General features: G+C 36.3%; 1 long non-coding RNA gene across 1 annotated transcript in view; it reads right to left on the reverse strand.

Annotated features, from left to right (window-relative positions):
* Positions 1–24,289, reverse strand: part of LOC129058421 (uncharacterized) — a 63,715-nt gene extending 39,426 nt beyond the window's left edge. The window contains exon 1 of the long non-coding RNA XR_008523487.2: positions 24,139–24,289. This is a non-coding gene — a long non-coding RNA (uncharacterized LOC129058421). The remainder of the gene's footprint in view (positions 1–24,138) is intronic.
* Between the last annotated feature and the right edge of the window lie 821 nt (positions 24,290–25,110).

Raw genomic sequence — 25,110 nt, forward strand, 5'->3', positions numbered from 1 at the left:
CTCCATCTCAAAAAATAAAAAAAAAAGAATATACCTATAGATGTTTGGGAATTTGGAAAATAAAATGCATGCAAATGAGATTTGATGGATAGGTTGACTGTGAGATGTGTTTTGATTTATAATAAAGGGAGATGTAACAGCAAGGTATTGCAAACAGTGAACAGCACAGAACCAAAAAAGCAAATAAAACTTTCCAAGGACAGTGAATGATCTACATTTGATTTGTATGCACCTTAAATCTGAGAAGCCCTTATGTAGAGTATTTGTTGAAAAGTGAAAGAAAAAACAATGGCAATGTAGTTTGAAGCCATTTCCCACAAAATCTACTATGTTTTGATGAAAACCTTTATGTCAGTAGAGACCATTGGAAGCCTTTAAGCATGTGATCTGAGGCTATGTTTTAAGCAGATTAACATCACATATGTTTACAGGGTAATTTGCTAAGACTTTCAAAAGCAGGGAAACCAATAGGTAACTCTTTTGGAAGTCTGTAAAGAGTTAATGAAGACATAAATGAAGATTTCAGAGAGCAATACAAGACTGAGGATAAATGAGAGAACATTTCAGTAGTAAAATCTGCCAAGATGAAAACTGTCTTAGTCCGTGCAGTCTGTTACAATAACATACCTTTGAGTAAGTAATTTGTAAACAGCAAAAATCTATTGCTCGCAGTTCTGGAGGCTGGGAAGTCCAGGATCAAGGTGTTGGCAGGTTTCATGTCTGGTGAGGGCTTGCTTCTCATAGATGGCGCCTTCTATGTATCCTCACATGGTGGAAACCAGCTCCTCAGTTTTTTTTTTTTTCATAAAGGCACTAATCCCATTCGTAAGGAATCTACCCTCATGAAATAATCACCTCCCAAAGGCACCACCTCTTAATACTATCACCTTGGAGATTAGGTTTCAATATGGAAATTTTGGGGCACATAAACATTCAGACCATAGAAACAATTCTCTGAAGGTCAGGGATAAGGAATTGATACAGGAAAAAATTATTCCTGGTGTTGAGCCTGAGCAACTAAAGAGAAGGAGCTGAGAGAAATGTGGTATCATACAGAAAGGGGAGAATAAGGAGAGCAAGTGAACTGTAGGATGTTGAGCAGATAATGAGTCCCCATATGGCCATATTGAACTTGCTATACCAGCAAACATCAAAGTGAAGATATTTAACAGGCAGTATCAGTAGTTGGAAAAATGTTGAAGCTGAAAGTATAGTACTTGAAATCATGTAAACAGAGATGACTCTTGAAGTTGTGAAAATATTGGACAAAACAGAGTACAGGGATAGAAATTAAAAGAAACAAGTGAAAACACTTGGAGTTTGCTAAATTTAAGAGTAAAAGCAAAATAGGAGGGAACACAGGGGACAGAACAAAAGTCCCACAGGATATTTGGGGAAAACCATAGCGGCATATGCTGTCAAGACAAGAAAAGTCGGCAGGACGCAGTGGCTCATGTCTGTAATCCCAGCACTTCGGGAGGCCAAGGCAGAAAGATCACCTGAGGTCGGGAGTTCGAGACCAGCCTGACCAACATGGAGAAACCCCGTCTCTACTAAAAATACAGAATTAGCCAGGTGTGGTTGCACATGCCTGTAATCCCAGTTACTCAGGAAGCTGAGGCAGGAGAATAGCTTGAACCCGGGAGGCAGAGGTTGTGGTGAGCTGAGATCACACCATTGTACTCCAGCCTAGGCAACAAGAGCAAAACTCCATCTCAAAAAAGAAAAGAAAAGAAAAGTCCACCTTTCCAAGAAAGAATCTGTGAGCACAGCAAGGGTGCCAAGAGATCAGGAAGAAGGATGATATTTTCTTATGATTAAAATCAATTTTGGTAATCAAGTGCTCATTACTATTTTAATTAAAGCTCTCTCTAAACTCTGTTTTTCAAGGATTTCTAAGTACATACAATATGAGTAGTGAAAAGCAAACACGAGTGTATTATAGAATAAATATCAATGCAACAATATTGAAATATGTTTCCATTTATTTAGCTTTATATCTATGCTTCTAGAAAACCGATTATGCAAACAGCAATACGTATTTTCTGCATACAACTTTAGAGGATTTGTATCGCTAACTTCGTCTTTTTGATGCCATTAATAAACTAGGGAATTATTTTCATTGTTGTCACAAGAATTACAATGTAAACTAATCCACAACCTGAGTAGAGTTACAAAAAATATCAGCTGTGAACCTGCTTTATGAACCTTGAAAAGTCCTAATTTCACTGATCTCCATTATCTCTTCTTTCACATAAACTGTAGGTGCTGAATAAATCTCCAATGCACCTTCCTCACTTTCTACATTTTCTAACATATTCCTGAAATGCCTTTTAACTAATTAGCTTGTTTAATATATAATGCTGGATCTGATGAAAGGAATGAAAACAGGAAGATAAAAGAGAAGAATATGAAGAACTACAGGCCTTCCATACACAGAAAGAAAGTTGTATTAGGTTCAAAATACTATATTGAAGAGAAGCTTCAGTTATATGATAAGAGACAGGAAATGTAACCTTGGATGCTCAGCCATGCTCTTTTGCTCCAGGGAGTGACAGATTAAAATAGCAAGGACTGTTGTTTTAAGAAAAATATTAGGCAAAAACTGAGCTCTTCTACCAGGGAATACGCGCAAAGATTAAAAAGAGACTATCGGATCTCACCCTCTGTTAAAAATTGGTATTTAATCCTTTTTAAAAAAATAAATACACACATCTAGGTCCTTCAATATCCCCTTGCTCCTAAGAGGCTGGGGTAAATTCAACACTCAGGTACTTAGGAGTCACTTAAATGAATCTCTGCCGGGAAAATGAATTGTTGTCCAATCCCAGTGGCACCACTGCCATAATAAGAGACCTTGATATCAGGGGCTGCATTTTAGAAATCTACCTTTCCACAGCAGGTTACAAAATCCACTTTAAGTATATATCAAGGGAGCAATCTGCTGTTTATTCTCAAATGTGTTTAGTAATTTTCAGAAAAATATTAAACCAAAGCTGGATTTTTTTTTCTTAACTTCTGCCTCTTAATAGCACAAGCAGATAAAGAGGCTAATTGGACCAGTTCATCAGAATAAATGTACAGCTGGTTAATCTTACAAATTTTTTTAAATGCAGTATCTGTCCCATTCATAGGAAAATTTGAAAAAGCTGATTTTCCTTAGTGACTGATAAATTATTTTTAGCAAATAAATGAGGCTAGATAAGATGATGTATTTTATTTAATTCCATATTCATTTTTTAAGTTTCTGTTTTACCAGCTTTTGCAGTATTTAAAATAGTGGAAAGTTTCATTAAGCTTTCATTAAAGGCATACAAACACAAACACTAAAGACTTAAAGAGAAATAATAAACGTGTGATATTCTGATATAATAAGAAACATATATATCGATCTGTCTCCCGCCCCAGGTCCTCAGATAAGAGCTCCTAAACCCTCGTAGATAAGGGCACTAGGAGGATCTTTTGTTCTAATATTTAATCTTTAACTCAGTTCTTGAATGTGTGCGTGTCTGTGTGTGTGTGTGTGTGTGCGTGTGTGTGTATGTGTGTAATATTTTCAATATGTGGTTAGTTGAACCCAATCTGGAACCCACAAATACAAAGGGCCAACTGTACTTAAAGAAACAGCAGGCATATGGAGGACTGCACTCTGCTGATGGACATGTAGGCTAATAACTTTTCTGAAGGACAATTTGATAATTTGTGTCCAAATTGTTAAAAATATGTTTAACTAATAATTATACTTGGCTAAAAAAAACCTATGGTTACAAAAAAAAATTTTACTGCAAAAGGAGCTGTGGAAGCCATATACATAATAGAAAACAAGTACATAAGACAACAAAGTAAATTTTGAATAAAAATAGCATGTTATTTAAATTATGAACCTGATATTACATACTCATACACTAGACTATTATATAGTCATTGTAAATGTTGTAATGTCTGCTAAATGGATGCTAAAAGAGGGAAAATGTTCATGATACACTAATTTTTTTAAAAGATGAGAAGACAGTATGAGAGTCTTATTCCAGCATGTATATATTTCATACATGCAGACAGACAGAGAAGAAAGTCCTGTTTGGTAAGCTGTGAGAGAAGCCACCAGTTCACCTCACATTCTGGGTAAAAATCATTCATGCTGGAGCATATTTTATGGTATAAAATGCTGATATTCTAATTTTATATTTTTTAATTGCTGAAATAACATTATACACAGATGCTTCTCTTATCTACCATTTGGTTACCCAAGCGTACAGTTTATACAAGAAGGCAATATAAATGCCTATTTCCCGTTGCATACTATTTTTCAAGATATGTATTAATCCCTTTACATTTTCAAAAGTTGACTAATTAATTTTTACATCATTTTAAACTCATGAATGTAAACATACCATATGGGTTTCACAACATTGTATCTCTTATTCTATTGACTTTCAAATTGTCCTACATTTGGTCAGCTGGAGATACTTCAAGATAGCACATAATTCTTTTTGACATCACCCTAAGGAGTCTCTGTTAGCTGTCTTGTTACCCAGTGTAACAAGATTTTCCAAATTTATCCTGTGCATTTCAACCCCTATATGTAGAATCAGCCATTTCTCCATGAAGCCCCTGGAATTTCAAGGCAATTTGGTCACCAGAAACATGCACTCTTCCTGGGTTAGTCATTGTTTCCAGTATACTCAGTATATACATATAAATAATTAGCTTTAATTTTATATATAAATATATAATGTATAAATATATGCATATATTTATAACCACATTGATATTATGTAACCTCTTCTATATTATATTTGGACCTTTTCTCTTCCACACTATGAATCTTGGTTTTCAAATATAGAAAAGATACCCTTGCTTTATCTCACATTATACACAGAATGATCCTAGAATATTAATACTAACAAAGCTAACACCAGTAATAATTATTAGAAACAATTTTTAAAATTTTTACATAAGCTAATCCCTTCTTCCTTCTGCATTTCTAAGCTTGTACTCCAGATGTATTTTCTCCTTTTTAACTCTTCTTTATTTCTAGTTTTATAAGTACATATTCTCATCACCATTCCACATGTAATGTCATGGTAGTCATCTGAAGTTTGCTCTCCAGCAGATTGCTCTGAGAAGGACTCACAAGAGCAATTTTCTCTGAATTCCTGTATATTTAAGAGTTTGTAACTGTTTTACTGACAATTTTGCTGCATATAAGTTTCTCATTTTATGATTTCTCTCCTTGATGTATTAAACATATCTCTTCATTCTTTTTCTGGCATGAAGCACTACTGCTGAAAATTAGGAAGATAATGTAGTTTTTCCCTGTAAGTGATAACTTTTTTTACCCACTCAAAAGTTTATGTTTTTTTCTCTCAAGCTCAGGAGTTTCTCTAATATATCTTAACATTAGTCTTCCTGGGTTGACATTCTTGAGCATACGAGTATATGATGTGTTCTTTCAATAAGTTTCAAATCTTTGTTTAACCCCATAAGCTTTCTATAATTATGGTTTTGAGTATTTCTTCTTTTTTCTGGCTTTAGTTTTCTTCTTCAGATAATTCTATTATTTGTGTTGCGTATCTTTTTTGTTTATCTTCAATGTTCCATTTTTTTTCCTTTGGCTTTAATTTTTAACCTTTCCTTTTTCTTAAGACATTATTAACTATGTTTATTTTCTCTTTTTAATATGATTTTTCCTTATGTCTAATTCTTTCTTGAGTTCTGTCACTTAATTTCTGATTTTTCCTAATTCTCATGTGTGTTATTCATTTATACTTTGTATCACATTTGAATGATGTTGAAGTTGCTTTGAAATAGCAGGTTATAATTTTGATCTGTTTTACAGGCATGTCGTTATGGCATACTTTCATTGTCAGTACAGATGTTATTCTGCTCCTTATTCTCTTTGTATATTGGTAAGTTTTAATGGGATTTAACCTCAACACTTTTTTGTTGTTTATTTTTATGTGAAATTGTATTCTTGAATTTTTAGAAGGGATCTTTGTTCAAATGACATTTTTTAACTGCACAGAACTCCTTCTTCTAGTATTTCTGTGTAGCATTAAAATTTATAATGCTTCTTACTGAACTTTTCTGGTTGTTTCTTTCTCACTTTTACTGGGACACCATGTTTCCTTCCTTGCTATTGTCTCCAGCCTGATCAATTTTGATTTTATTCTTGGAAGTTTGGTACTCTATCTTGGAAGGTTGATCAGTTTCAAGAGTTTATAAAGTCTAGACAGCCCCAGCTCCTTACACCTTAGTGTAAACCTTACATTCACTCATCATATAAATAGGTAAGAACTCTCCTCCTTTGTAGCTGTTGTTCTCTGACAGTTTCACGTTGGCTAATTTGGAAGTTTGTATTCTCAAGTCCTTTAGTCATTCATTGCTTCCTTCTTGTTTTTTCTAATGAAGATATTGGTATAATGCAGAGTTTGTGGCTATTGGTGACATATTTCTATCTGCTTGTATTTTGAGGCTTAGAAAAATACTTTGTTACCTAGTTTCATTATAAATATTAACTTCGTGGATTTTTGATTTTTGTTTTCCAGCTGTCACTATATTCCTAGAATTTCCTAGGACATACTACTTTTCAATACAGATATAAGTACAGCTATAGCTACAGATGCAGCTACACATGCAAAATAGAATTTCAGGTGTAGGTAAAAATATGGATACAGCTATAGACATAGAAACAGACAGAAATGAACATGCATGGACAAAATGACTAGTAGAATAAGCATTGAAATATATATTATTGGGTAGAATTTTGAGTGATTTTTTTTTTGTTTTGATAATAGTGGTTTTTTTAAGGCACACAATAAAAACAAAAACCAAAGCTAGTACTTACAGATCTATGAGAATAACTTTCAACTGCTCAGGGACATGTGGCAATGGCCACTTTCAGGATTCCATCAGCATCTAAATCCCAGTCACATCAAATTCAATTATCTCCCTCAGTTCAACTAGTTGTACTTTTATTTTCCTTAGGGTAAAGAAAATAGTTCACTGTTTATTTCCTCCCAACCCTTTGGTTCTTGGTATAAATTCTATTTTGAATGAGCATATTCAAGACCAACCTCTGCCATTCCATTACAAGCCTCTTATGTCTCAATAGTGTCTAGCTTTTACTATTTAAACATTCTCAGCTTTCAGACTAATATCTCAAATATAATATTATAAAAGCCTACTTAGGAGCTATAAAGTCAAGAATTTGACTCTCTTTGGAGTTCTTTTTTGTTTTCTTTTTCATTTTGTTTCCCCCTCCACCCCCGCCCCAGGGCAATAGATCTCACATTCATTTCCTAGTTTAATCATGAAGGCTGCAGAGTTAAAAGACAATTATCAAGAAGGAAGACTGAAGTAGATAGTATTTCAAAATGTTATCCATTTTTATTTCTATATATAAGTCATTTTCTCTGGATGATAGCATTATCCTCATTTACAATGTTGACTATAACTCTTGTGAAAATTAATTAGTTATTTATTAATGGTTAAAAATTGAACATTTGGTTATCATCAGACCTCTTCATAGTAATTTAGAATCCTCATTACAGTATCTTTATACTTGTTGTCAATTAAATTTGGCTGTTTTTGCTCTGAAAGAGCAACTAAGAGAAGTAACAGTTACTGCTAAAATCAAGCTTGCATTTTAAGGTTCTCTCTTTTCTACTAACATTTTGAAAGGAATTATACAGCATAAAATCCCCTGAAAAAAGTCCCTTTTTCCTCTTTGAGTTCTGCTGACACCACCACCCTTACCCCAATTTTCCTATAGGTTTAACCATGTAAGATTACTGATATGCACGATTAGATGGGTAATGGTAGGTGGATGTTCTGTAATTCTCAGCTGAAGAGATAGCAAGTGCAATGACACTTTTTTCTCGGTGGTACTTCCCATCATGCCTCAAGGGCCACGTTACCCCAAGTCTTTCAGAAACTGAAATAGATGAGAAAAACTCCATCCTAATCTTGCTCTGAAATTAAGTTTCCATAAATGAGTTCTCTTCTTCGTGGTCACCCTTTAGCAAGTTTAGTTTTTGATTGATTTAGCTAATGACTGATAATAAAAACCACAGTACATCAAATGCTACTCCTACCCAGTGGCGTGGTCTTTGAAGAAAGCTATCATGATAAAGTTGCTTTTTAAATGATCTGAATAGTTTATGGATAAAATGTATTTCCATATCATGGGAGAGAATAACAAGGTTAATAAAAAGATAGTAGGCCCAAAATGGAGTCACTCGTGCTGAAGTTCCATATTACCTATCCAAGAACTAAATTGTTTATTTGTATGAATCTGACCTTCTGAGAAATTAGGAGAAAGATGAGAACCAAATCCCCAAACAGGGTAGTTTTCAAAGAAAAAATAATAGAAGATTTTCAGCAACCAAACAAAATGGGATCAGTAAATCTGAGCAAGCAAAATAGGGAAGTCCTCTCGGCTTTAACCCATACAAGGAAAGTACCTGAGGGCAACCAATCCACTTTCCACCCTTTCCTGTTTGTTTGTTTGTTTGTTTTCTACTAAATCTGCCTTACAAAAGCCAATCCTTCTGCCACTCCTGGCAGAGCTGCTTCTACTTGGTGGACTGAAAAATACTGCCGGGTTCATGAATTGCTAATAAAAGCCAATTAGAGCTTTAAAACTCAATTTATTGAAATTTTGTTCTTTAACAATAATAATGCTTGTATTTGTATAGTAACCCACAATACTTTTACATACTTATTTCATTTGATTTTTAATTCTATATTTTACTAAATAAGTATTTACTGAATATCTATCACATGTCTGGCACTAAGTTGGTCATAATGGGTACAATCAAATATAAGAAAAAATCCCCAGCAGCCCAGTAGAGATGGAGGCAGTATCATTGCTGTTTAAAGAAGGGAGAAACAGTCTCAGAAAGACTAAGCAATTTTCCAAGGTCACTGATAGGTAAATTGATAGCTGAATCTAGTATTCTCTCAGTGGGAATATGATTTTGTATCACCCACTAATAACCTCCATTGGATCATTTACACTAATAACCTGTATGTGTATATTTATATTTTTCTTAGTCACCATAAAATAAAAAGTAACACTTCTGGCTACAGAAAAAAAAAATCAGCTTTATTTGAAACCAAATTTTCATGCAGATTTGTGTCTCTAGCATAAAACATTTTACACCGCAATCAAATCAACACAAAATCCAAATTCGAAACTGTCAACCTTTTCTGTGTAGAGTTCAGATATTCTGGGATGCAAGATAGTTGAGGGAAGAGAGAATTTTATCCCTGAACTAGATTTGTTAAGCCAAAACACTTCTAGGGCTTATTACCTATTCAGTGACTCACTAGCCTATCAGTCTACTGTAGAAATAAAAGCTGCATTTACTTTTCTTTCTTTAATCTCAACGTTCTTAATTGCCATATTGACAAAAAAGAAACAGTTGTTTACCTTCCAAATTCTCTGGAGCACCAGCCAAATTAATCCTTTTAAGCAGTGTTGCTTCAGCTCCAGAAACAAGTAGAATGCAAAGTAGCGAGAGGCTCCCTTAACAGGCAACAAACACAAGATGCCTAGACATTAACCTTCACTGGCAGACCCCTGAGGGCATTTACTTCTTACTTTGGAAACAGCCCTGAGGTTGGGGGGGGGGCTGTATGCACAACCAGAGCTGGATGAAGGAGTAGGCCAGCTAGGCAACTCTCTATGATGTCAATCTGCAAGGGAAAGCCTGGTAAATACTGTTGATTGCCTCCCCTTAGGCCGTTTTCCCTTCTTTCTTGATAACAGGATCCCAGCTATGTTCTCAACTATAATTTGTTTGGTCTGAGTGATGAATCATGATCTGTTTGAACTGATGTTGCTATCTCATTCCCTTTGAAAGATGCTTTTGTTCCTAGCCTCCCTTGCCTCTACAGGTGGCTATTTGACCCCAATTCTGAAAAACACTGTGAAAGAAATAATATGTTAGAATAGTGCTGGCTGACACCACTCCTTCTTCCTTCTTGTTTCGGACACTGCTGTGCTGCTGTGCCCACAGCCCAGACGTGGGAAGAAAGGCTCACTTCCAGAGGAAGCGAGACCTAAATATGGAGAAATGATCAGGTTAAAGAGGATAGTAAATAGGGCTCCAAGAAGAAAAAGTATGCTACATAAAAAACCAGGCAAGAAACAGCATGGAAACTTATAAAACATTTAATAGGACCATTATAAAGTAAGAAACAAATTAGAGTGATAATGATTATGTGTCCGGAATTTATTTCTTCCGGTAGGTTCTTGGTCTCTCTGACTTCAAGAATGAAGCCGCGGACCCTCGAGGTGACTGTTACAGCTCTTAAAGATGCTGTGTCCAGAGTTTGTTCCTTCAGATGTTCAGATATGTCCAGAATTTCTTCCTTCTGGTGGGTTCGTGGTCTGGCTGACTTCAGGAGTGAAGCCACAGACCTTTGCAGTGAGTGTTACAGCTCTTAAACGTGGAGCGTCAGGAGTTGTTTGTTCCTCCCTGTGGGCTGGTGGTCTCACTGACTTCAGGAATGAAGCCGCAGACCCTCGCGGTGAGTGTTGCAGCTCATAAAGGTAGTGCAGACCCAAAGTGTGAGCAGCAGCAAGATTTATTATGAAAAGCAAAAGAACAAAGCTTCCACAGTGTGGAAGGGGACCCAAGCAGGTTGCCGCTGCTGGGTCTGGTGGCCAGCTTTTAGTCCCTTATTTGGCCCTGCCCACGTCCTGCTGATTGGTCCATTTTACAGAGAGCTGATTGGTCCATTTTACAGAGTGCTGATTGGTGCATTTTACAGAATGTTGATTGGTGCGTTTACAATCCTTTAGCTAGACACAGAGCGCTGATTGATGCATTTTTACAGAGTGCTGATTCGTGCGTTTACAATCCTTTAGCTAGACACAAAAGTTCTCCAAGTCCCCACCCGATCCAGAAGCTCAGCTGGCTGCACCTCTCAATTATGCAGGACACTCTGAGCCACAGTAAGGGATTTATATTTTAAACTAAAAACAAACGAGAGCTATTGAAAGCTTGTAATTAAGGTGACAGAATTAAATTAGCACCTTAGAAGAAGGATCCATGGTATAACCAAAAGGCAGGTTCAGTCACTCACCACTTGTTAACTCCCGTTAACAAGAGTGACGTCTGGTACAAATGACTTTATTCCAAAGCTTAGCTTAGGGGAAGTAGTACAGGCTCCTGCCTTTAAGGGTACCACTTCATTTTGGGGGCAGAATGCAGCAGCTTTTAAAGGGGAACTTGGCATGAATGGCATGCAGGGAGGAAACAAGCAGATGCGGGGCGTATATGACTCACTTCAGTGCCTTATCTACCAGGTGGTCCAGCTGGCATCACCACAGGTAGTGCTAGGTTTTAAAGTGGCCATAATCTGAGATACTCTCCAGGTGGGATGGAGTTCTGTCATGGGCATCCTTGAGGATGTAAATTGACTGCCATCAGCTGAGGCAATCTCCTGGGCAGAGAGAGTTTCAGTTCTGGAGCTTCTAAGTAAGCCCATAGTTAGGTAAGCTTGCCATGTAGCCAGTGTCTGGTGAAGGGAAAGTAAAGTTATAATCGCATTTCTAAAGAGCTAAGTGGGAAGTGGAAAACAGGGGAGAACAAGGAAAGAGAGAAGAAATTAATTTAAAAAATAACTCACTCTCTTCCTCTTAGAAAAATGGGGGTACTCAGTTACAATGGGACTTTAATAGAGACAGGGGAAATATGAAAATTACAGTTATAATATAATTTCAATGAGAGATGATGTGGGCCAGACTAAGGCTAGTGACAGTGGTACTATTGAGAATTGAGTGGAACGTGGATATTTAGAAGGCAGAATAAACAGGAGCTCATGAGTGAATGAATACAGTGGGAAAGAACAGAAATCGGGGTTACCTCCCAGTTTCTGGTTCTGGCAGCTGTCAGGTGCAATACCAATCACGGAAAGAGGAAAATCAGGAGGAAGAGTAGGCTCAAGGGGCTTTGAGGTATTTGTGAGTCCTCCAAGGGGAGATAAAAGTCTGAGAGTCAGGAATGAGATTGGAACTGACTCAAAACATAGAGACCAGAAGAAGTTCAACGCCGTTTTCAACAGCAGGGATAAATTTGGTGTGTCTGAAACAGATGTATGCAGGAACCCTGAAGTAGCTCATCATTTCAGGTAACAAATCTCAAACTTTACTGTGCATAAGGCTCACTCAGAGAAAATTTGCTGCAAGGTATATTCTTGGGTTCCTCACTAAGAGACTTCACTTTAAGAGGCCTGCCCTCAGTCTGACAAAAAAATTTGTGTTTATTTAAATAGGAATCCTATTGTGATTGTTATGCATGCAGAAGGCAAAGACAAAGCCAGAGAAGAGCTCAAAGAGATGGGAAAAGAATGGAGAACACTGAGCTCTAAGGAAGGAGTGGGAATTCCTTTTTTTTTTTTTTAATCTACTTACTTTTCAGAGAGTAGAGAAGACCAGCTGTGCCAAAATTAGGAGGAGCTATGCTAAATTTTACTTTAGTTCTTTAAGCAAGATTGGGAATATCATCGATTCAAAGAAGTCACCAAATAGAAGAGATACATGTTTCCTTCTTTGTTTTTCTGACATTTAGTTGCAATTCACTAGTTACTATTAAATATTTAAGCCCACTTTCTCAAATGTCCTATATATAGGATTTTTTTCTTATAAATTGTTTTAAGTTTTGTTGATAATACTTCAGTTATTTTCCTTTAATTATAAAAAATAACAATTATAAATATCAAAATGAAAAGAAAAGTTGTGATTAATATTACAGGTAAGTAGCAACAAATTACATAATCCATTGTTGAGAAAAGGATATATAATTGACCAAAGGACATGCAAAGTGGTTACTAAATAAGTTTTTTGTTTGTTTTTAGAATCCCATAATTGAGAATGTTAGGACAAATGGATCATACATTTTTATTTTAATAGGTATTGTCAGATTACTTTCCAAAAATGTTGTGGCGAGCTTTTCTGTTCTCACTAACAGGACATGAATTTCTCCATATACTTGGCACTCTTCAATCTTATCAATTTTCTAATTTTTGCCAATATGATAGCCTAAAAAATATTTCTTAATTGGTGCTTTAATTTTCATTTCCCTAATGATCAGAAAGATTTCTATATTTTTATTGGCAATATGTATTTTCTTTCAATAGATTTCCTCCTTATAATCATGGTTTTTTAAAATTTTATTTTATTTTATTTTAGGTTCTGGAATACATGTGCAGAATGTGCAGGTTTGTTACATAGGTAAACATGTGCCATGGTGGTTTGCTGCACCTATCAACCCATTACCTAGGTATTAAGCCCCGCATGCATTAGCCATTTGTCCTGATGCTCTGCCTCCTCACAACTGCCTGACAGGCCCCGATGTGTATTGTTCCCCTTCCTGTGCCTATGTCCATGTGTTTTTATTGTTCATTTCCCACTTATGAGTGAGAACGTGCAGCGTTTGGTTTTATATTCCTGTGTTAGTTTGTTGAGGATGCTAGCTTCCAACTTCATCTATGTCCCTGCAAAGTGAGAGACAGGACTAGCTGGATTTCCTAGGCCGACTAAGAATTCCTAAGCCTAGCTGGGGAAGGTGACCACACCCACCTTTAAACACAGGGCTTGTAACTCAGTTCACACCTGGCCAATCAGATAGTAAAGAGGGCTCACTAAAACACCAATTAGGCTAAAAGCATGAGATAAAGAAATAGTCAGTCATGTATTGCCTGAGAGCACAGTGTGAGGGACAGTGATTGCGATATAAACCCCAGGCATTCAAGCCAGGGGTGGGCAACCCCATCTGGGTCCCCTCCCATTGTATGGGAGCTCTGTTTTCACTCTTAAATCTTGCAACTGCACACTCTTCTGGTCTGTGTTTTTCCAGCTCAAGTTGAGCTTTCACTTACCATCCACCACTGCTGTTCACTGCCATCACAGACCTGCTGCTGACTTCCACCCCTCCGGATGCGACAGGGTGTCTGCTGCGCTTCTGATCCAGTGAGGCACCCAGTGCAGTTCCAGATCACGCTAAAGGCTCGTCATTGTTCCTGCAGGGCTAAGTGCCCAGGTTCTTCCTAATGGAGCTGAACTCTAGTCGCTGGGTTCCACAGTTCTCTTCCATGACCCACGACTTCCAGTAGAGCTATAACACTCACCTCATGGCCCAAGGTTCCATTCCTTGGAATCCGTCAGGCCAGGAATCCCAGGTCAGAGAACAAAAGACTTGCTGCCATCTTGGGAGCAGCCGCCACCACCTTGGGAGCTCTAAGAACAAAGACCCACCCATGACAAAAGGACATGATCTCATTTCTTTTTATGGCTGCATAGTATTCCATGGTGTATATGTGCCATATTTTCTTTATCCAGTCTATTGTTGATGGGCGTTTGAGTTGGTTCCAAGTCTTTGGTATTGTGAAGAGTGCTGCAATAAACATATGTGTCCATGTGTCTTTATAGTAGAATGATTATAATCCTTTGGGTATATACCCAGTAATGGGATTGCTGGGCCAAATGGTATTTCTGATTCTAGGTCCTTGAGGGATCGCCACACTGTCTTCCACAATGGTTGAACTAATTTACACTCCCACCAACAGTGTGAAAGAGTTCCTATTTCTCCACATCCTCTCCAGCATCTGTTGTTTCCTGGCTTTTTAATGATCCCCATTCTAACTGGTGTGAGATGGTATCTCATTGTGGTTTGGATTTGCATTTCTCTAATGACCAGTGATTATGAGCTTTTTTTCACGTTTGTTGGTCATATAAATGTCTTCTTTTGAGAAGTGTCTGTTAATATCCTTTGCCCACTTTTTGATGGAGTTGTTTTTTTCTTGTAAATTTGTTTCAGTTCTTTGTAAATTCTTGATATTAGACCTTTGTCAGATGAGTAGATTGCAAAAACTTTCTCCCATTCTGTAGGTTGCCTGTTCACTCTGATGATAGTTTCTTTTGCTGTGCAGAAGCTCTTTAGTTTGATTAGATCCTGTTTATAAATTTTAGCTTTTGTTGCAATTGCTTTTGGTGATTTCATCATAAAGTCTTGCCCATGCGTATTTCCCAAATGGTATTGCCTAGATTTTCTCCTAGGGTTTTTATGGTTTGGGGTTTTACATTTAAGTTTTATGGTTTGGGTTTTATGTTTAAGTTGAGTTAATTTTTATATAAGGTGTAAGTAAGGGGTCCAGTTTCAGTTTTCTGAGTATGGCTAGCCAGTTTTCCCGGCACCATTTAGGTTATTTAATGAGTTTTGATACAGAAAAAGATATACTTTAAATGTGTCTTTTTTTATAAAACAAAAACGTTATTCTTGTTATAAGGGAAAAATATCCAAGGCCATATAAAGATCACAAAATCAAAATCTAGTCTCAATATACTCCCTATTCATGAGGTGAAATCCATGAACTAGAGCATTAAGATTATATCATATGTTAAATGGGGAAAAAAGAAGAGTTATGAGGAAGATTACAAGACTTTCTACTTCAAAATAATTGAGAAAATGCATAGAATGTCATTGAGCAAATTTTTAAGAAACAAAACTTCCTGGTCTCTCTCTTGTGGCTTATGGTATGAAAAAACATGGGCAACAATGCATTAAAGAAATCTCAGAAAGGAGTTGTGGGATATAGTCTATTTCTTTTGGAGATTAAATACATCAAGTATATATAAGTGCTAAATATAAATGACTGAAACCTGAAAGATAAAAGTAAAATCATAGAGCCCTCTTTGTGCAATTAAGCCAAATAACACTAGCCTCTATGATGTTCATGCTGTAGCAAAGGAAGGAAGGGTGGGAGTGAGGCAGGAAGGGAGGGAAGAAAGGAGGGAGAGAGTGAGGGCATATTATTCTGCTAGATTGTCATGTAGTCTAGAAGCTGTGCAATTGCTTTTTTTCCACTACAGAAAATCTAACTTATGAACCCAATTGTCTTTGAAAAAGACATTTTGCCAATTTTTCTTTCTATTTCATAGTGTAGCCAAGCCAATTTGTTGGCCACACTGTTCTGATTATTTTACCATACTATATAACTCTAGTAAGAAACAGATCTTAATGTCGTTCAGTTTGATAATCAAATTGAGTACATTGTTCTTACATTCTACTTCCAGTTAGTGTTGCCATCATTTCTGAACGTCTCTAATAACAAATACCCTTTGGGCAACTTTATTTTTAATGCCACCCCGTGAGAAACTTCCATTATTTGGCTGAGAAACAGTAGTAGGTTATCATGACTTGACATCCACTGTATCATGACTCCAACATAACAGGGTCATTCAGATCAGAATGACATTACAACAGCAATTGTACGGGTCTCTCCCTTGTTACAGTCATTATCTTTGGTCATTCAATTTAAATGCATCATTTAGTTTGACAGCAAATTGCATGACAGAATAAAAGAGACCTTAGTGGTGAAAAAAACATCCCTAAGTAAAACTGATTTAACATCAAATAACTTCAAGGTTAACTCTGCACAGTCAGTTGCTACCTTGCCATATCTCCTTTACCAAGAAGAATGCTGTCATAGCGAAACTGGGCCATTTAACCTTGAGGGTTAGAGAAACAAAGGAATAGGCTACAAATGTCTTTAAAGACACATGTACAGAAAACTCAGCAAATATAAAACAAAACAAAACCTAAATGGTTTGCAAAAAATGTACTTCAAACACAGAAAGTAGGGTCAAGTAGTGGTTAGGATTTTAAACTTATTCTTAAGAGCACAGGCTTTAAAGTTATACAAGCTTGTGCTTCAATCCTGGTTTTGTTGTTTACAAGCGATATAATTTTGAGGTGGGTGAATGATTAAATTCACTAGTACAACTACCCTTGCCTGTAATATTGAGATTGTAATATCTATTCACGGAGTTATTTGAGGGCATAGAGTAAAATAAAAAGTTCTACTTAACACTGAAAATAACAAATGAGGGAGGGTAGTTTTTATGTATGGTACAGTTGTTATTTAACTAATAAGAGAAATGACAACCTCTAAATAATTTTTAAGTTGAAGATTAAGTTTAAAGAATAGGTGATTACTTCCATATTCCTTCCCAGTTGTCTTATAAATCCAGATGTGTCTTCAATTAACATAAAAATATGGTTTTTTTATATCATAGCTCAAGGTTACATGGCCCAGTTTAGCTATGACATAAAAACATAAAAACATATTTTTATGTATTTCCACTTCCTCTCCTTTAAAATTGGAGTATGTAATGCAAATTCAAAAAATAAAGCAAAATAGCACATATATACATGTGCTTCCTTAAAAATTGACCTATTGTGTTAGCATGAATCTACAGCTTAAATTCTGAAAGCACATAACTAAATATTATAGCTCCAGTTCTTCCATTAGGAATGTGTCTCTTGCATTAATAAACCATTGTTTTCAAAATGTGAGACACAACACATTCATAACCATCAAACACTCATATTTCAATGTAAACAAATGAGGTGTTTCCACTCTCTTGTGGAGAACAAGGGAGGACAGCCCAGAGTGACACAAGACATCGATAAAACAGCCTGAGTGAGGTTGGTACTTTAGCAGGCATGGAAATAGGGTTGCCAACAGATATGTAAGTAGAAAGAAAGTATATATATATATATATATGTATATATATATAAAGAATATATATATAAAGAATATATATATAAAGAAAAGAATATATATAAAGAATATATATATAAAGAATATATATATAAAATATATATATAAAGAATATATATATAAAGAATATATATATAAAGAATATATATAAAAATATATATATATAAAGAATATATATATATAAAAAGAATACATATATAAAGAATATATATGTATATTCTTTCTTGTATTCTGTCTATGCTGTATTACAGTTTTGCCTAGAGGTTTCATAAGCCTGGGCTGTAGTAAAATCTTTATGTGCTGAAACTTGATGTAAAATATTTTATTCACATAAGGTGTGAGTAAATCTGTGCTGTGTCTATTGAGGGCCAAGAGACGCCCACCATCTGAGATACCACATAACTGAGGATGTCCCACTGAGCCATTTAGGAACATATGGCAGAATTGGCATCATCTGCAATTCCTTGCTAATCCTAATTTTTGTCTAATCTAGTTAAATTTAGTGGATTCAATAATTCAAGGGTCTCTTTGTGGTTAACTCACTCATTTTCAGGTTATAGCTCCATTCTCCAGCTTTGTTTCTCCCTAGGCTCTGTTATAGCTCTGTTTCTCCCTAGGCTACTTTCTAACATGTTGTATTACAAGAGTGGACAAACTTTTTCTATAAATACTCAGATACTGTATTTTAGTCTTAATTGGCCATATGGTCTCTATTGCAACTATTCAATTCTGCTGTTGAAGCAGGAAAACAATCAAAGGTAAGATGTAAAGACGTAAACGAATGGGTGTGGCTATGATTTAATAAAACTTTATTTATGGATACCTCATATATAGTTTGATTTTCACACAACATTCAAGTGTTACAAAATATTTTTATTGTTTTTCAATCATTTAAAAATGTAAAAAAAATAACCAACACATTTTAGCTTCTAAGACACACAAAAAGAGGCAGCAGGCACTATTCAGCTTGTGGACTACAATTGGCTGACCCCTGGGTATATCGTGTTCTTGGTGTGGATATTTGAATGATCTTGGGACCTACGAGAAGGAGACTCTGTAGCTTCAAGCTAATCTTTGGGTGTGTTAGCTGGTGATCATTCAGCCATTGTTAGCCTATTTATTGTGTGGTCATACCCCGTGATCCAAAATTTCTCAGCTTGGTCCATCCCCTTACCCCTCCAAGTAAATGCAGCTTCGTCTCTTCTCCCTGCTTCTGCAAACCCCTGAGTCTCTGCCACACCTTCCATCTCATCTTTATTCTCAGGTTGTTCCCACCATACAAATGTCCTTAAACTAATGTCCATGTCTAATGTCCATGTACTCTGGAATTGAAAGAAACATACAGATGTAAATGAGATCTACTCTCCATCAGACCAAACCAGTTGCTCTCTGAATTGTGCTGGTCTGCTGCTTCAGGTTGGCCAGACAAGCTCTGAATATCACTTTCCTACTGGAGAACCAAATGCTGAGCAAGGCTGCAGGCCCTCTGCCTTAGTTTTCTATCTACATGTGCAAGGAACTTCCTCCTCACTCTGGGGCTTTGAAACATTAGAAGGTAGATTACAAATTCTATTACAGTATTCGCCAACATCATATTCTCCTCTCTTCAGGAAGAGCATTGTCAGTTCCCTTTCTTGATGCTAAAATTGTGGAAAGCTAACTAATAAGCAAATACTTCAGTAAGTATTAAAGTTACCACACCCTATATATTAAGGGTGTAGTAATTTTGCACCTTAATATATAAGGTGTAGTAATTTTTGGAGCTATAACCTGAAAATTAGTGAGCTAATATACAGGGTTTTCATGGGCAGAAATGAGAAGGTTAAAAATTCTATTGAAAAAGAACATTATAACCAAAGAAGAAAGCAAACATAACATTGTCTACAGACACATTGCCTTCACTCAAAAGCATAATGCTTATTCTGTAATTTGGTTCAGAAACCATTCTAAGATTAAGAAACCATTTATAGTGAGGCAAAATAACCTTTATGTTAATTACTAACAGGACTTTTTACAGATAGCGTTGTGTTTAGAAAGTGTATTTACTAGGAGAAAAGTACTTTATCTTGTACTCTGGGTTGAAAAATATTTTATACTTTTATTGTATGCAAACTTGTGTTACAGAAGCAATTTAACAATGGATATTTTTCCATCTGCAGGATGATGGATGAGAAATACTAGATTTGGTACTGAAAAATAATAGAATGCACTCTAAACATTTTGTTAATGAATAGTTTTATTTCATATGACCATAAATTATTAAATAAAACTAGAAAATAATCTGCTGATAGTTTAGTAAATACTCATTTACTTGCTCAATGACCATTCAACAAATATTTGTCGAGGACTTACCGTATGTCAACCACTATTGTAGGACCAGATATAATATAGTGAACAAGACACTGTCAAGCACCATACAGACAATAAGCAAAATAAATAAGTAAAATATATAACATGTAAATAACTGATGTGTGCTAAAAAAAAAACAGAAATTATTACACAGGAAAGAGCTCTGTGAAATGTGAACTTAGGTATTGAAATTTTAGATAGAATGGACAGAAAAGTCCTTATAAAAATATAACTTTGGGCTGGGTGTGGTGGCTCACACCTGTAATCCCAGCACTTTGGGAGGCTGAGGTGGGAGGATCACTTGAGCCAAGGAGTTTGGGACCAGCCTCGGCAACATAGTGACTCTGCCTCTACAAAAAAGAAAAAATTAGTCGGGGACACCTATAGCCCCACCTACTCAGAAGCTGAGGTTGGAGGATCTCTTGAGCTTAGCAGATCAAGGCTGCAGTGAACCTTGATCAAGCCACTGCACTTCAGCCTGGGTGACAGAGTGAGACCCTGTCGCAAACAAACAAAACGAATAAAAAAACAAACAAAAAAAACCCCACAAAACTTTGGAATAAAAATCAGAAGAAAGTGAGGGAAGTAAATATTAATAACCATGACAATATAATAAAGAAGAACATTCTATTGAATGTTCTTTGAGAGCAGCAAGTACAGAGCCCTTGTCTTGAGAGTATGTTGGATAGGCTGGGGAAACAGTAAGTAGACAGAGTTGCTGAGGTCCTCAGAGGAAGACATGAGGGTTGAGAGGTAACAGCAGGCCAGATCACATGCAGAGAGGTTATAGTGTGGATCTTGACTTTTACTCTGAGTTTTAAAGCTATGGAAATAGTTGTCCAGAGGAGAGACCTGATCTGATTATAATTTAAAAGGCTCACTCTGGCCACTGTGTTAATAACAGCCTTGTCTTTATCTCTCAGGTTGCTATAACAAAATATTTTTTACTATTCTGGTTGCTGGGAAGTTCAAGATCAAGTACACACCAGAAGATTCAGCTTCTAGTGAGGGCCCACTTTCTGGTTCATAGATGATACCTTCTTCTTGTTTCCTCACATGGTGAAAGGGGCAGACAAGCTTTCTTGGATCTCTTTTATAAAGGCATTAATAAAAGGCAGATTCACTCTTATGACCTAATCATCTACCAGAGGCCTAACTTACTAATACCATCACCTATGGGTAAGAATTTCAACATGTGAATGTTGGGGGAACATAAACATTGAGTCCATTGCAAGGCTATAGAAGGGCAATGGTAAAAACAGAGGTCAGATAGGAAGCAAGAGATGATGGTGGCTTAGACCTGGGTGACAGCAGTAGATGTATTGAGAATGGTCAGGTCCTGGATATAGTTAAAGTTTCAGCTGCTAGGTTTCCCTGAGGACTTGGATGTGAGGTCCAAGAGAAAATTAGTAGTCCAGGATGACAACAGGGATTTTGGCCTAAGATACTGGAAATAGAAAATTGTCATTTACTAATATGGGAAAAAACTGATAAAGGCATTGGCTTTGGGGAGAATATAGAGCTCAAGTTTGAATATGTTAAGTTTTAAAAACCTATTAGACACCTAGATACAGTGGTCAAGTAGGCAGCTGGAGCTAAAGAGAGAAGTGTGGAGCAGATAGATGTGTATATAAATGTGTGAGTTATTAGTGTACAGAAGAATTTTATAGCCTAATGATTGAATAAGATCAAGGAAGGAGATGTCAGCAAAGAGACTGAGTAGGACTAGACAAATAGGAGGAAAACTAGATGAATAGAGTGTTTTAGAAACCAAGTGAAGATAGTACTTCAAGAAGTAGTGACAACAGTTGTTGAAACTGGTTCTCTATGTGCTCAAGTCATGATGGCCTTATGGTTTGCTTCTCTATTATGCCTTCTTTGTATTAGCTAATGTTCATTGTAGTTGGTTATATCAGATGACTCACTGAATGAGTAAAAGTACTTGAGCACCAGGGCTAATAATAATATATGAATAAGGTGGTTACCAAGACAATTGACTAGTGGGAATGTTTTGGATTAAGCTATTCAATACAATTGAACAAATATATATTAAGTTCCTAATATTTTTAAGATGCCTGGAAATCAGAAAAAGAGAGGCAACCACTGTCCTATAGAAACTCACCATCTAATAGGATTTATTAAAGCTGGCACACAAATACTTAAATACAAATTGATATGGTTTAAATGTCTCCTCCAAAACCAACACTGAACTTTAATTGCCATTGTGATGGTATTAATAGGTAGAACTTTTAGGGAGTGATTAGATCATGAAACCTCTGCCCTCATAAATGGGTTAATGCCATTATCTCAGAAGTTTGCCCTCCTTTTCCTCTATCTGTCTCAAGTACTTTTGCCTCTCTAGCCCTTTCTCACCATGTGATATCTTTCATCATGTTATGAAACAGCAAGAAGGCCCTCACTAGATGCAGCCCCTTGATCTTGGACTTCCCAGTCCCAAAAACCATAAGCCAAATAAGTCTCTTTTATTTATAAATTTATTTTATTATAAATTTATAAATTACTGAGTGTGTGGTATTCTGTTATAGCAGCAGAAAATGGACTAAGACATAAACTGTAATGGGTATGAATGTCATTCCACAAAACTCAGGTGGGCAAAAAGTGTTTGTTTGTTTTTCTATATCTTAAGTTAATTTTGTATTTTTGGTTCCCATTTGATCAAAATGAAATCTTAAGTCAAGATAATCACCTTTGTTCCAGGGGTTTTGTCATAAATTGAGGGTTCTTAGGTGATGCCTCAATATAAGGGAATGAGGAGATGCTATTGTTCCTTATTCAAGAGCTCCTCCTGCTGCATCTTCTGAGATAAACATGTTAGGACCTAATAGTTAATGACCGATGTAAGTTGCCTTCAAGTTTTCCCTTGCTTCCTCCTGTAGGAACTCTCCAGGTGTGGTGCACTCTCTGTCTCTGTTTCTCTCTCTCTGTCTCTCTCTCTCTCTCTGTCTCTGATGTTTTCAACATCTCAGAGGGAGAGAAAACAACTAGCTGCTTTCCCTTGCCACTGTAAGTTGTGAGAAGTTCTGTGGGGCTGCTCTACGCTCTCTCATTTCAGACATGACACTGAAGCCTTCCTTTTGCTCTCACATGCTACTGGGCATCAGGGAGAGGTCTGGTCTTGGGATTTTCTTGGTTATTCACTGGGAAGAAGAGAATGGATCTTGCTTTCAAATCTGGGATTTGTCTATGCCTGTCCAGTTTTCAAGCAAGTATGGAGACGCAGAGCACAGCAGCTCTGCCATACATAAACACTCTTGCTTATCTTCTGATTACTTCTTTCTTCTCAGTCCAAGCAAATTTTATTGAGTCACTAGGGATGGGAAATACTAATTCTCTCTGATCATGAGTTTTTCCAACTTGATTTTTTGTTTATTTTAACTTTAAGCTTTAGAAATTCCAAAGTCTTTCTTTCACCCAACTAGGAGTTTTAAAAGTCTTTTCAAATGGCCTTTCAAAAGTTGGGGTTTTGTTTCTCTCTCTCTCTCTGTTTCTGATTCTGGTCATATTTATTCCATGAAATATAAATGTAGACTATTTTAGCTACCTTCTCCAGAAGAAAGATTATAAAGAACTACAGTCCATATCTCACAGTATTATCCTACTACATTTCTCTCACTGGCAAATACTTGAATTCTTTAACAAATTCCTTATTCCAAAGCTCCCTCCGTGCTAAAAAGGTGAAGATTTACTTGAATTTGTTTCTACAGAATCTTAACTCCCACATGCAAACAGCCATGGGTACTGTCTTAGTCTGTCATGTGCTGTTATAACAAAATATCACAGACTGGTTAATTTACAATAAACAGAAATTTATTTCTCCTGGTTCTGGAGCCTGAAAAGTCTAAGATCAAAGTACCAGCATCTGGTGAGGGGCTTCTTGCTGTGTCATAACATAAGAGGAGGACAAAAAGAGGGTGAGAGACAGAAAAGGGGGACAAAATTATAGTTTTATAAAGAATCTACTTGCATAATAATGAGCCCACTTCCATGATAACAGCATGAATCCATTCTTTACGGTAGAGCCTTCATAGCCTAATCACCTTTTAAGAGTCCCATCATTTAATACTGTTACAATGGCAATTAAATTTCAACATGAGTTTGGAAGGAGACAAGCACTCAAACCATAGCATCTATGGTTTTCACCACACCCTACAAGGTTGTGTTATAAGCTTAGAAGTTAAGAGAAGTTTTCACCTCACTGTATTGCGTCTTCACTCACTGTCTCAGGTGTCTCTCCATTCTCAGAAACAACTTTATTTCTTCCATCTACAGGAGCTGAGCCATGGGTATAGGTACAGCTTCTCTATCCTCCTATCACCATAGTTACCTGAATCTAGCCCCTAAGAAACCTCACACATTCCATTCTGGTACAATGAGGGTTCTCAATTGTTTTTGCTTAAAGTCGTCAGTGATATAAACTGACTCCCTACTCAATTTCAACCCATGCCTTCTTTCTACCAGAGTTGCATCTAGCAACTGAACATCAGCTATCTGGCTCAAGAAAGAAAATAAATTCTGTCTATTTTCTTAAAGAACCATAGTGTTTCCGTAACTTTTCGACTCTGGTTTCCTCCTGCAACTCCTCAAGACCACCTTAGTTTCCACCTAACCAGTGGTGAACAGGTTACAGACACAGTCCACCTGCAGAATGGTTTTCTTATAGGAAGTCAAAAAGAAGAAAATTGATGTGTGTGAAGCTTTTAAATACTCTCCTTAAAATGTCTCCCCTGAGTGCTACTCTTCCACAATTATTGAAGATTAAAGAGTTTCTACAATTCACTTGCAAAATTATTTGACATGTTGAAATAATTCAGTTAAAACTTTATTTCTATAGTTGGTATGCTAAGTTTTCAATTTCTTGGCTATTTTCTCTTTTACTAAAAAAAAAAAGATCATGGTAGCAGAAAGTTAAACTGGAGTAAAATAGCTAAAATAATGTACTTTAAAATCTATTTTGTTTATGCTAAAAATGTCTTCTGAAAGGCCGTATTAATATTTACTTTATTTTATATGTCTAATTTTTTTTAATTCTGGGGTTATGGAATTTGAAAATTGTTTGATTCTAATTAATCAGAATTTTCTTTTATTTAGTTCTGGAAACTCATAAAAAGTTATTAGCTGTCAGCAGTTTTAATGCCAGTTTATTAGAGGCCCTGACTCAGTGCC

Source organism: Pongo abelii, chromosome 2 (genome assembly GCF_028885655.2).
Source record: "Pongo abelii isolate AG06213 chromosome 2, NHGRI_mPonAbe1-v2.0_pri, whole genome shotgun sequence".
NCBI classification, from domain to species: Eukaryota; Metazoa; Chordata; class Mammalia; order Primates; family Hominidae; genus Pongo; species Pongo abelii.